Source organism: Malus sylvestris, chromosome 6 (assembly GCF_916048215.2).
Source record: "Malus sylvestris chromosome 6, drMalSylv7.2, whole genome shotgun sequence".
Classification (NCBI taxonomy): Eukaryota; Viridiplantae; Streptophyta; class Magnoliopsida; order Rosales; family Rosaceae; genus Malus; species Malus sylvestris.
The window spans coordinates 21869386-21883303 of record NC_062265.1 but is presented as its reverse complement, the minus strand read 5'-3'; the positions used below and the strand labels follow the sequence as shown (position 1 = coordinate 21883303).

Genomic DNA, 13918 nt, shown 5'->3' with positions numbered 1-13918 from the left:
ACCCGTAGCCCGATCTTTTCCAAATATATATGCAAATCTATCATACAATGGAAAATGTTTGCTTCTCCATCCATCAGCTTCTTTATTTTTCTAAGATTATATCAACATAGCAAAACTAAAATTTAGCATGCATAACAAATATAGCAGCAAGAATATAACTAATGTATAAATAAAATAGGATATGAACCTGCACATAAGTTTGCCATGCGTCATCACTGTCAACTTCAACGTACTTTTTGACATCATACAAATCCACTTGTGTTTATCATGTCAACGACCATACTATATGTTTTTTTTCAATTTCTTCAACTTTGACTTAATATGTGGAGTTGCCTTTATATTGGAATGAGGACATAAAACATTGACAGCTTTCGCTATTTCAATTAAAGTACCTTGGTTGAAAGCACCGGTGTCACACCGTTGCTTCCGAGCAACAAAATCCTCAAGAACGGATAGTAATACTTTTTCCTCAAGTGCTTCCCATTTATGCCTTCTTCCTTTTGGCTCTTGAGTAGCATTCAAAATATTGTCGTTATCCATACCTAAACAAAAAATATTTGAATGTACTAAAATACAATACAAATAATCAATTTGCATAATATCCAATCAATTTGCATAATATCAATTAATTTGCATACCATCCAATCAATAAAAAAGTTTTAACATTCACTGATGAGCAATCTAATCATTTGCTAACATCCAACAAATGCATGATAAAAATGAATACTAAAATAAAATGTTATCATTAACACATATAGCTAGTTCGGTTGCTGATTCCTAATTGCTCTCCACTCATTATACATTTCCTGAGCCATGACATTCCTCTTTGGAGTCCATTGGTAAGATGTTTCAACATATTCACATTCTTCTGTATTTTGTCCATCTTCTATTATTGGCAAATTCTCCATTGGATCTACAGACATCTTTTGCCTAATAAGATTGTGTAGTAGGCAACAAGCGGTAATTATTCGACCTTGTGTCCTTATCGGATAGAAAGATTGACTCCTTAGTATTGACCACCTTCCTTTTAACAAGCCAAAACAGCGTTCAATTACATTCCTTGCCTTAGAATGCTTCATGTTAAAATATTCTTCCTTATTAGAAGGTGTTCGTCCCTCCCATTCAGATAAATGATAAGGTATTCCTTTATAGGGTGCAAGGAATCCTTCACCATTTGTATAACCACCATCTACAAGGTAATAATAACCTAATAAAAAAAAGCAGACCTTATTAGTGTTTTGTAGTTGACAAACAAAAGTAGACCTAACTTACAAAGTTGAGACTAACTAATAGTCTTACCTGCTGGTACCTTAAAACCATTAGGCCTAGTAATTGCATCATGTAGCAGTCTAGAGTCTGATGCGGAACCCTCCCACCCCGGAAACACATATATGAACTGCATATCTCCTGAACACACACCTAACACATTAGTTGCGACTTGACCCTTTCTTGTTCGGTATCTTGGTTTGTCAATTTCAGGTACATGCACATCAATGTGTGTTCCATCTAATGCTCCCAAACAATTCTAAAAAAAAAAATAAGCTTTTGTTAATTTATACAAAGGGAATGAAGAGTTAAAGCTTAGGCAAAATGAAAAAAAATTATCATCATACCTTAAAACATCGCCACCTAGGATCTGTAGAATCAATAGGCACATGCTAAGGGACTTTTAGTAGGATACCTTGTAATCGCAAAATTCCTTGCAATACGCTATTGAAATACCTACTTATAGTCTCTCCTGACTTATAAAATCTACTGCCAACACTACGATTCTTAGTATGATGTTCTAATATTTGTAAAGTCATACACACCTGCTCCTCTACAGACACCAAACCATCCATTTTTACCCTCCCATCTTGACGAAGTAAGTCACATAATATGCCAAAAGTCCTTCTATCCATTCTCAATTCGTTGACACATTCAATATCAGTATTCCCTATTATACCATTCAGATAATACAAACTAATCTCTCTTCTAACAAGTGAACGGTTAGTCAAAGTGCGTTGTTCAACATGTCTTTGTTTGGCCCTTAGCATCAGCAACACAAGAATCGTACAAATGCAAATTGTCTCCAAATGAGACATCTCTAACAATAAGATCAATAAAAGCTTCCTTCGATCCATATCTATCCAAACCAAAAAAAAAGGAAAAAAAAATAAGGACATTATATATGTAATATTTAATGTTATTAAGGGTGATGGAAATGAAGTGATTATGATACGAAATGAACTAGATCAAAATAAACGGTATACAAAGAATTTTGAAACAAGTAACTACATTAACAGCCCAAAAATAACCAGCCAAGTCACAATTAATGTTGGATCAACAAAAAAAATAACCAGCCAAGTCACAATCCGAGCCAACAAATATACGGCTAATGTTGGAAATATTTTTTTTGTCAATCCGAGGCCAAGCCAACAAATAAACTGCTGCTGTTGAAAAACATAAAAAAATTTGTCAATCCGAGCCCGAGCCAACAAATATATGGCTGATGTTGAAAAAAAAAAAAATTTTGTCAATCCAAGACTGAGCCAACAAATATACGGTTGATGTTGGAAAAAAAAATAATTTTTGTCAATCCGAGGCCGAGCCAACAAATAAATGGCTAATGTTGAAAAAAAAAAGTTTTTCTTAATCGGAGGCTGAGCCAACAAATATACGGCTGATGTTGAAAAAAAAAAGTTTTTCTGAATTCGAGCCCGAGCCAACATTTATTCTTCCTCTATTAACATAAAAATTAAAACTAAACTCTAAATACAAAATGCTTATTAAACGAATGTAAACGTGTGTCTAACAAGACTAGTCAGTGCTAACTATGTAAAGAACAGACTAGCATGAGGATTGCTGTCATTGCTAGGCATTGCATGTCAAGAGGGAAATGAAAGGACACCTGTAATGCAGTAGCCTTAGCCTTAGCCTTCCGTCTATGCTCCTCTTCTCTGCAACCAACAACTACAGAATATTGCAGTTCAACATCAACCTCACACGGTACAAAACATTCACATTGTAATATCATGGTTATAAACCAACTAGATAACCGTAAACCTCTGTTTAACCAAATGTGTAGAATACACACACACACACACACACACACACACATGCACGGACATCAAACAAATGTGCAGAATACACACACACCGAACATGCAAATTTTTATAACAAACATTCAAATTCAAATGCCTTACAAGGTAGGTGTTTCCAATAGCAGGAAAATCGAGAGGTGTCTGTAATGGGTTTATACCATAAGTTGAACTCTACTCCATAAAGTTCACAAATCAGTCACAATTAACTTTTTCAACAAATAAATTAAAATGCTAACATTTCCATAATTGAACAGTATAGAATATAAAAATATTTGAGCTCAAACTAATAATAAAACCAAATGCTTCTCATCCATTTTTCTATACAAATAGACATTTTAGAAACTGCGAGTAAAAATCTCAAATTGATACCAAGAAAGAACAAAAAACAGACTTTGACTGTTTGACATACAGTCTACAACAGAACTTTCAGTAAAAGCAACAGATTCTAGAGAAAATTACTCAACTATGCGGAAGGATGGAGCAAGCAGAAATTTTCAGTCTTCCTGATCATGCTAGTAAGTGGCAAAGAGTGCAAACATTTCTAAACAAAACAAAAGCCCTTCAGCGATACAAAGATACCAACAGAAACAACAACATTTAGAGGATTCATAAGATGACAGTGTAGCTTTACCCCATCTCTGGTGATATGCAAAGGATAAGTGTTAAACAGGACCAAGACCACACAGCAGCCGCGCAGTAAACAAATGTCCATATGATAAAAAAAAATATTGACAAGAAATCTTGTGTAAAAAAACAAAGTTCTTTCGCACCTGTTGTTCAGCTTCTTTTTCACTAATTGAACTTTCGAACACTTTTGTCGTCAACCCTAATATTATTTTCATGCAAGCTGTCAATGCTCCCGAACGATGAGGGAATATTTCCACTAAAATGATTATCTTCCAAGTGCCTTAAATGAGGGAAAAAGAAAAATTGGATAAGATGAAGCCATTTCATACAACAAGGAACAAGGAGACTCAGAATATTCAGATGAGACAATCAATGCAATGTGAAAGTAGCACAAAACCGGTAAAATAGATTATTAATCACTTAATCGCACCACAAGCAGTACAGTTTTAGGCCATTGACTTCCAGAGATTACACACACACACACACACATAAAGACACACTAACTAAATACACACACACGCAGACACACACACTTACAGAGCGCACACACACACACATACACACACACACGATGGTCCTTCACTCCCCCCGGCGTGGAATTGATTGGTCTCTATCTGTTACTTTGACGATGGTCCCTCACTCCCCCCGGCAAGGAATTGATTGGGTTCCCACCCCTTCCCCCCCCCCCCCGGCCCCCCACGTTAATGAGTACACACAAACACATACACAGAGAGACATAAATTAGACACACACACACATATAGAGTACACAAACACACACACAGACGATGGTCCCTCACTCCCGCCGGCGTGGAATTGATTGGTCTCTATCTGTTACTTTGACTGCAACACAAATAGACGAAATTAATAGAAGAATCGAAGTTTACCCGACAACTCGAGGTAGATTAGGGCGAGCAGATGTAGAGATCAGAAGACGCAGAGATGAGGGTGAGGAGGACAACGATGAGGGAGCACGGCAAGGATGATGTTGAGGGAAGACGTAGAGATGAGGACGAAGGGAAGACGCGAGATAAAGACGAAGGGAAGACTCAGAAAATCTCTCGGTTTGCTCTGGCTTACGAGTCTGCCCAAGTTTGGGGTTGCTCGTTAAGAACGGCTAAGGAGGTTGTTAATCCAAGCGAGTCTGGGTTAAGCTCATTAAAGCTAATCCGAATGCACACCAAACAAAGGACTATAGTCTAGTCCAGTCCAATCCTTCTTAACCCTGTCAAACAAACGTGCCCTAAAGTCTTCATTTTGATGATCTATGAGAATCAAATGTGTATTAGTCACAAGATTATATTATTTAGATTTAAAGGTTTAAAATATTTGACAACTTAATGAAACAAAACCAACATTAAATCCATGAACGATTAGAAAACTCATTTTCTTGTTTTACTTTAATACGTTGTCGAATATTTTAAGCCTTGGATCCAAACTAGTATAATTTTAGGAGAAATTAGGATGCAATCCCCAACCACCAATATCCTTTGATTGAAATCCTATTGATTTTAAATTTTTTATCAAAATCCTTCTATTTTATACACATCAGCATATTTAAATTTAAAACTTTATGGCACCCATAAATGTAATTAATTCAAATCTTTTCAAAATTTCATAAGATTATTGAGAACTAATCAATTCCTACATATTAGGCAAAACAAAATATGTTTTGGTACATAGCTTTTTATTTCGTTTATATCTTCGTTTGAATTCAAGTTATTTCTTTAACGGGTACATGTGAATTTAAATGTACCCATTGATGCATTTGGGATATTTGCACCCATAAACATGTTATGGTTTTTCTGGACTTGTTACATATACAATTTTTATAACGTGTTTATTTGAGTTCCACATTACAATTGGTACATTCTTTCTCACAATTCCCTTGTTGGGGTACAATTTCAGTGGTTACATATAAATCTGAGATACTATTATAGATGGGTACAAAGATGAACGCAAAAGGCAGGTTTAATTTGCACTTTGTGGGTAGAAAGACAAAAGAAAATTTTGGTTCATGGGTACAAAATTGAAACATAAACAATTGTACCGCAAATATACTACAATTAACGGTGTTATGATTTTGTACTCTGCAACTTTTGGATTGCTCGGGTGATTTTACAGAAGAAAATTGTGTGTGGGTTCTAGTTGGCTAGGTTGTACCCACCAGTAAGCAGTGCAGATTATTTAAAATTTGAAAATCAAATTAAACTGATATTTGATGTGCATGATATCACTAATATGTGATATAAATTTGGGATAATTTGGAGGTTAATTAGATTGGATAATTTGGAGGTCGGCTAGTAGAATGTAATTTATCACAATGTAATAAATGGAGGACTTGAATCAAAGTTTTTAAAGATATGAGTCTATAATATATGATCAAGAGTGACCGGAAACTAAGTGTCCCATAATTTTATGGCTAAGAAGCTTGAATACACATTTGAAAAAAACCTATAATATTATGAGTTCTTCAGAGAGAAAATTTTTACGGTTTTTAATTCCTAGACAAAAACCACCAACGTTTAGAGTCAGACATCAAAAGAAACCCAAAATTAAAATAAAGTGCCAGGTAAAGTAATAATTGACGCAGTAACGAAATTTACCAATATGCCATTGTTCACAACTTCATATTTATGTCGCCAATGTGTATATCCCTTTAAAATTCCTAAAATCTCTCCATAAGAAGACATTCCGATATTTTTTTTTTTTGCATGGATATGTATCCTTTTGCTCGTAGTTTTTGCCTAGAGAAAGATGTATCTGAAAAAAAATGTTGGTAAATTGATATTTCAAACAAAATTAAAGAGAGCAAAACTGAAATATACTCAATTAAAAATTTAACAGTGTTAGTATGACTAGTTAGATTTGTAAAATGGATATAATCAGCTGGCTGCACATTGGGATCAAGGTGGTCCTAAAACCACCCAAAGTTCTAGAAACATACATGTGAAGGTTATCCGAGATCCTTTTAAATATTGGGTACGGGTCATTTTGTGCCTAACAAGTGTCTGACAAAATGCATCTTTGCAGGTTACATCAACAACAATCAACAAATTCTCCCAATGACACTCGTTATAATGCTTCAACATATGTTAATATCTTTTGACATGTGCGCAACTTGGTTCGGCTGATAACAACGAGTCCACCAAGTATTTGACGAAATATCTTAGTGAATAACTAGTTTTTTTTTTTTTTTTTTTTTTTTTTTTTTTTTTTTTGAACGCTTCAGACTCCGTTTCAATATAAAAAATAAAAAAACTTAGATCCTTAACACTGGGACCCCCTAAAATTCAAATCATAGATCTGCCACTAAATATAATTAATATGTAGAGAAACCATATACCATGTTGAGTTGTTATTATGGGTATTCAGGAATACTAAAGATATAAAATCTGACTTGTTAAGCTTAATTAATGAATTTGCTAAGTTAGATCCCAGTCACTAAATATTGAGTTTTATGTTTAAAAAAAATGAATTTAAGAGGGTAAACTCTTATTAATTACAAGATTCTGCATAAAATTGTTCACGCTAGAATGAATCAACAAGACAAAAAGAGCGTCTTATTGAAATATGAGCAGGATGGAACGTCCATGTCCATTATAGCTAGGAATATCTATTAAATATTAAGTTGCAAGATGGTCCTTGAAATAATAGTTTTTACAGTAATATGATCGAAAGTTAATGCTAACCAATTTATTTTTATTTTTAAAATCGATATTATTTACACTTTTTCTGTTAATTAAATAATAAAAAAAAACATAAATGTGTTTGTTTGGGTCCAAAATAATATTATTGGGCCAAGCGTAGGTTCATGTTCGGCCCAAGGCTTTTCCAAACATACTATGGGCCATCTAGTGGTCATAAGTCGCCCAGTCAGGTCGGTCGAGTCCTATTGCAAGAAGGATTGGACGAGATAAGAGCGAGTGGGTCGAGTCCTAGTATGAAAAAGAGTTTTGATGGAATGAGGATGCTGAGATTTGAGAAGTGAATGCGGCTGGGTAAAGAGTTTGGTTCAAAGTCCTAATGGAGGTAGGATTGGCCGAGACGTGGTTAGATTAGGATAAAGAATCCTAATCTGGGTATAGTTTTGGTTCGGCCATGATAAGGTTGGCTCCTATAAATACAAGACAATATACAACGAGAAAAAATCCTAATCCGGGTATTGTTTTATGATTGGATACTGACAAGTGGGATTTCGAGTTTGGCATTCTGACGACCGAACTACATTTACGATTAAGACGTACATTTGTTTTGAGTACTTGTGCCCATATAGTTTGGTGTCGATTCAGCGTGCTTATACTCTTACAAATATAATCACTGTGACCGAATCCGGCATTGACGATTTGTGAACTTCACAGAAGTAGCAGCCGTGTCTTCAGGCTCTAGAACCCGAAGGCCGAGACGCTTTCCTTCCTCGGCCGCAGTCGCAAGATTAAGAAGTCAGCAGCGCGCCCAACGCAACACAACACATTCTACTCCCCAGCCGAGCTCAGTCGACGAATTGGCATGCCCCGCACACAACCGAAGGACGTAGTTAGCTCATTAGTTACTTGGCCTGTGCGCCACTAGGCTTGGTAGTTTTTAGGATTAACATTTTGGCATGCTTGGTGTGACCCAGAGGTAAAACTACGAAGTTCATGCCCGTCGAAACACGATTGGTTAAAAAGAAAACAGTCATGGGAAAGTCCACAACCAAATTTCCGGTCTAGAATCTAGGACAAGAGGACTCGTCGCATGCTCAAAATCTTCCTCTCGTCACGACGCCTGAGGCCATAAGCGCGATGCTCTGGGAAAAGGAAATTAGCCTCGGTGGCCAACCTCACAATGCAGAAGCCCCTAACAGAAACAGAGGGGTTTTAATAGAAGATTACGATGAGGATGACAGCGAAGGTTTTGATCCACCAACTAGGTCTTTTCTTCGGAGAAGACTCAAAAAGCAATCTCAGGTTTTCAGTCGTGAAGTAAGAAGCATACTTGATGAAATACGCAGTAATGGCGAGGCATACAACAAAATGCTTGAACTATTGGTTAGTAAAGTTTACGATGGAGTATCCTCTACCTTTCCCAACAACTTCCACCTAAAGGTAATCTGGTATCAACACTACATGCCGAGACAGGATTTGCTGGGCTTAAAATGATTGACTTGGAAAAAAGATGAAGATCAAGCAGCAGATCAAACGGACCCGACCAGGGAGTAGAAACAGCCTCTATCGATGTGACCGATTCGGCCTTGAAAAAGGGGCCAAAGTTCCCAAAGTTCATCCATCTGTACCCAGCTTACATCGAGAAGTTCAAATATCCTAAAGGCTTTAAAATCCTGGATTTCAGCTTTTTGTCGGCGAATCGTCCTTGTCTTCATTAGAACATGGGGCTCAATTCACTGCGCAATGCAGAGATGTTAATAGTGACTTCCACAAACTGTAACTATTCAACTTCTCGCTAACAAGTTCAACATTTGCTTAGTACATCAACCTCCCTCCTAATTCCATCCAAAGTTGGGAAGAACTGGTCGAAAAGTTCCATGAACAATTCTATCGACTGGGGATACAGATGTTAGTTTCGTCACTGGCTAGGATAGCTCAAGCCTCCGACGAGTCACCAATGGAATACTTAACGAGGTTCAAGTCGGCTATACATTGGTGCCGAGTACCTCTCCCTGAAGTTGAATTCGTCAGAATCACTCTGAACGGCCTAGATGTGGAATACAAAAAGAAATTCTTGGGAGCAAACTTCTAAGATATGTACGAACTAGCCCAATACGTCGAGCAATATGATTATTTGCTCCAAGAAGAAAAGATTTTGAAGTCCCCATCCCGAGGAACGATTTACAAAAATCCCACGGTTAGCTACGCATCGGTTGAAGGTGAGGATTCCCAATACGTCAATGTTGACGTGGCCGAAATAGTGATAGATAAACTGTACGTTTGCAAGGCATTGGCTCAAATTAATTCCAAGGATTCCAAAACCCACTCGGCCTCTAAAGAGACAGTTAGAACATAAAAAGTTTACACTTTTGATATCACTAAGGCTGATGCAATTTTCGACTAGTTGTTACTGGCAAAGATCATTAAACTTCGGCTAGGACATAACATTCCTAAGGCCGAAGAGTTGAAAGGAAAAACGTATTAGAAGTACCATAACTCGAATAAGCATGCCACAAACAACTGCATCGTGTTTCGTGATGCTATTCAAAATTGGATTGATAAAGGCAAGCTAAAATTCCCTGAAAAATAGATGGTTGTCGATGTTGATCCCTTCCCCTCAGCGACAGTTGGCATGATAGATGCTCATTTGCCCAAAAGCAAAGGGAAGGGGAAGGCTGAGTTCGTTCTAATACAACATGTCCCAAAGCAGAACTCTCGGTCGCAACTCAAGATTGATCTATTTTCCAACGAACCACCCACAAAGTTATCGGGGTCGGCCATAGTCGAATATATGTCAGACTCCAGTATAGAAGAAACTGATGGACCAATGGTTTTATGCAGCAGTTGTAAAGCACACGTCGTTCTAACCAAACCAAAGGAGATACCACTTTAGGCTCTAACATCACAACAATTATCCAAGGCTGCGACAACACCTTCAAAAGAACTCGGCGGAGGCCAGTGCCAGAAAGTGTTCGATAGGCTCAGCCCTTAAACATGAACGAACAACCCCACCTCAACCAGACAGCGTCTTGATTTCGACTTGCCATTTTATGATAAGGATTATTACTCGCGCAACTCCAGCAGCTCAAGTTCATTGGTGAATAAAAAAACCTTCAAGTCACCTGAGCCACGCGACCAACTTTGGTATAGTTACAATTCTCCCACTGGCATGTATACTGCGTTATCCAAATCTTAGAAACGTCAAAGCCAGCAGATAGATTGTATGGCTCGACGACATGCAATACAAGCTACTTCGGCTACTAAATGGCAGCCGAAAGAAACAATAGGAGATGACCAACTAACCCTGGCAATCATGGCCGAATTACTTCCAGGGAAAAAGGTAATTGATCGTGAATTTGAAACCACGATTGAAGAATCCGAGAAGCTCATCAAACTCCTCACTCAACACGGGGAGATGAAAGCTAGTTTCAAGCATTTCAGACAAGAAGCCGAAAGCAACCTTCCCCCACTACCACGAAATTTACATCTTCCATTCCTCAGAGAATCTTTTGAGTACATGTGAGAATTTCACAAGACACATTCTACCAATGACTTGTACAGCCTACCCAAGACGTCTCAAAAAGCCCTCGACTTGGCATTAACTTGCCCTGATGCTAAACAGATTATTCAGAAAACCACCGACCCAATAATGAAGGCCAGGTTCTAGCACAAACGTGAAGCTCGGGTCCTCAGCTTCGAGGTTGACCCGTACATAGACATAGACACCGCCGAGCTCTTTTTTTCTTTCGAATACCTTTAGTACTTACGACATCATTTCGAAGTCTTCTCAGTCGTATCTCTTTTCGGCCTTACGATCGATTAGAAGGATCGTGTGGCGCGTTTGGACGTTTACCTAGATACAAGGGATGCCCGAATTGCCTATGAAGAACGAGCCCGTAAAGCACTATAAGGACAAAACCAAATCCCAGCAACGACCAAGCTCAAGAACGACAGCCATAATGAAATAGGTTCAGTTGATATACCACTAGAGTTGGTACCCACTGAGGCGAAAGATGATCAGGTCGAAGATGCTTCAAAGCATGATACTGTACTCGATAACCTAAAGGACGATGACAGGACCCGATGAGTCCTTCAATCCTCAACAATATGGAAATTAGCATGGTCCATGTCCTACCTGCTGAATTTCAACCAACTATACACTAACCAAATTCCTTGGATGGGGATATGGTTGCCGAAAAAGTAACATAAGTTGATTTCATCGCTACCAAAAAAGATCAGCAAACTAGTAAAGCTAACAAACTTAAACCAGCCCTGGCCATACTGTTTCCCCTCTCTTCTTCGTTTAATCTTCAACATTTGAAGCTGTTGTATGTCACTGCTCACTTTAAAGGTTATGTAATCTCCAAAATTTTCATCGATTGTAGGGCTACGATCAATATCATGCCCGTATCCATTATGAAGGCACCACAACGATCTAATGACGAACTCATTCCATCAGGAATAACCATAAGCAGTTTTGTCGGTGACAAGTCTCAGGCCAAATGAGTGCTTCCTTTGGAGGTAAGTGTTATAGGTCGCAATCATATGACCGCATTCTTTATCGTCGACTCCAAGACCAAGTATAATGCATTGCTAGGTCGGGATTGGATCCATCAAACAAATTGCATTCCCTCTTCATTATATTAGGTTCTTATTTTTTGGGATGGCAAATCCGTTGTGGTGCATCCGGTCGACAGTCAACCATTTAAAGCCAATATGATTCAAGCACGGTATTACGATGATCACGTCGGCTATATTACCATACAGGGTTTGAACTAGGAAGGACGACCGACTCGAATTTCGGTATAGAAAGCAATCGAGGTAGGCGTCGAGACTGTCTACCAGGATTCGGCAAGGCTTGGGTTGGCCGATCTGATCGTAGATACTGATGTCTGAAGACCGCCAAGACAGACGTCGGGTCGCGGTTCATCTACCATAGAACGACTACTAGACTATTGGTATTTTATTTCCAAACAACCAAATTTGAGCGTAAACTCGGTCGAATTTTTGGTCGAATGAGACAATGGCCCAGTACTTTCACTAGATGAAATTTAGGCTGCACTAGCCGAGCTCGAGGATAATCAACCTCAAGTCAAGGATCCTTTAGAGGAAATAAATGTTGGAATGGCCGAAGACCCACAACCTGACACGCCCCGACCCTGATATTCCCCGAATACCAGGATAGACACGTGCTGACCGACACCCGAGGGTGACGAAAGCCATTAATTGATACAAAAGCTAAGAATAAGAAATAAATAAGAGTTATGAATTTAAAATACGATGAATTAATAATTTAGGAACGTGTTCAGAACATACAACTAAACCTAATCACTAAAAAGAATTGAGATAAAATTGAATGAATAAAGAAGTGAGTCCTAAATTCGAGAGGATCCGAAGATGCTGCTGCGGAAGTGTCTTGACGCCGGGATTAGGTGCCTTGATTCTAAGTCCTGAATGGGGGCGCAAAACAAAGGTGAGTGGACCAAGTTTATATATATAATAATAATAATAAAACAGTTATTAAAGTACTAACCCCCACAGTTTATATAATGAAAACTACTAGCATAATAAGTGATGGATTTAATAAAAATCCTAGCATGCCAAAAATATTTCAAAAGCCATGTATCGCAGAAAAGCATCGCGAAAATCGAAACATCAAACGTCTCATAAATCGTCTCGTAAACGCGGTGTGCTGCTAGTAAGATCACCGAATAAATATAACTCCCGGCCCAATGCCTGCACCTATGTCTCTGCGCCCGTAGCCAGAGATAACTACCACCCGGCCCAATGCCTCTTCATGTCCCTTAGCCCGTAGCTAGGGATTATTTCTCCCGGCCTAAATGCCAACACCAGATCCTTGCCCCAGGCGGCATAGTGTCTACTAGGTACGCACAAAATGTTACGCCTCTCGTAAATACCACTTCATAGCGTAGGTTACCGATCATCGTCTACACTATAAAGAGGGGTTCAAAAACATGTTCTAGCATCCTATCGTCATCTATCAGATAGTCTACCAGTTCATGGTTTTTATAGAAAATACGATATATTAAAATATAGCTCAATATAGGCTAACAATTAATTCCTCACCAAAACACGAGACGATAATCAATATATTAAATCAACAAGCTTCACATAAATCAAATCATAAATTTGTAGGCATGTTAATCATTTATGCAATTAAATTATCAAATCATGAAATTTTAGAAGGGGTCCACTCACAGTACTTAGTTGCCAAAAGCTGCGCCACTAGAGAAGACGGAAACGTCACAATAATTGCCCCTAAGCACATAAAGAGTCCAATAAATAAAACTATATAATAGAAATTGAATTTGGGAAACGGACATTGGAAACGGATTCAGAACGTCGAATTACCCTAAAAAGGGTCCCGGACGAAAACCCGAAAAGTCAACCCTAAAGTCAACGTTGACCGGGGGTCAACGGTTAAATTAGGTCTAACGGGTTTTGGAATTCTATGGTTTTTGGGTAAAAAGGATTTAGGGTGGAAAATTGGGGTTTTAGGTTTTCTAAGGTTTTTGGGTTTAAAAAGGGTTTAGGGTGAAAA

General features: G+C 38.1%; 1 long non-coding RNA gene across 1 annotated transcript; it reads right to left on the bottom strand.

Moving 5' to 3' along the window:
- Positions 1 to 12625: 12625 nt before the first annotated feature.
- Positions 12626 to 13637, bottom strand: LOC126626476 (uncharacterized). The gene is made up of 2 exons (XR_007624703.1): positions 13576 to 13637; positions 12626 to 12806 (listed from the first exon to the last, which is right to left on the bottom strand). It is a non-coding gene; the product is annotated as an uncharacterized LOC126626476 (long non-coding RNA).
- Positions 13638 to 13918: the final 281 nt, after the last annotated feature.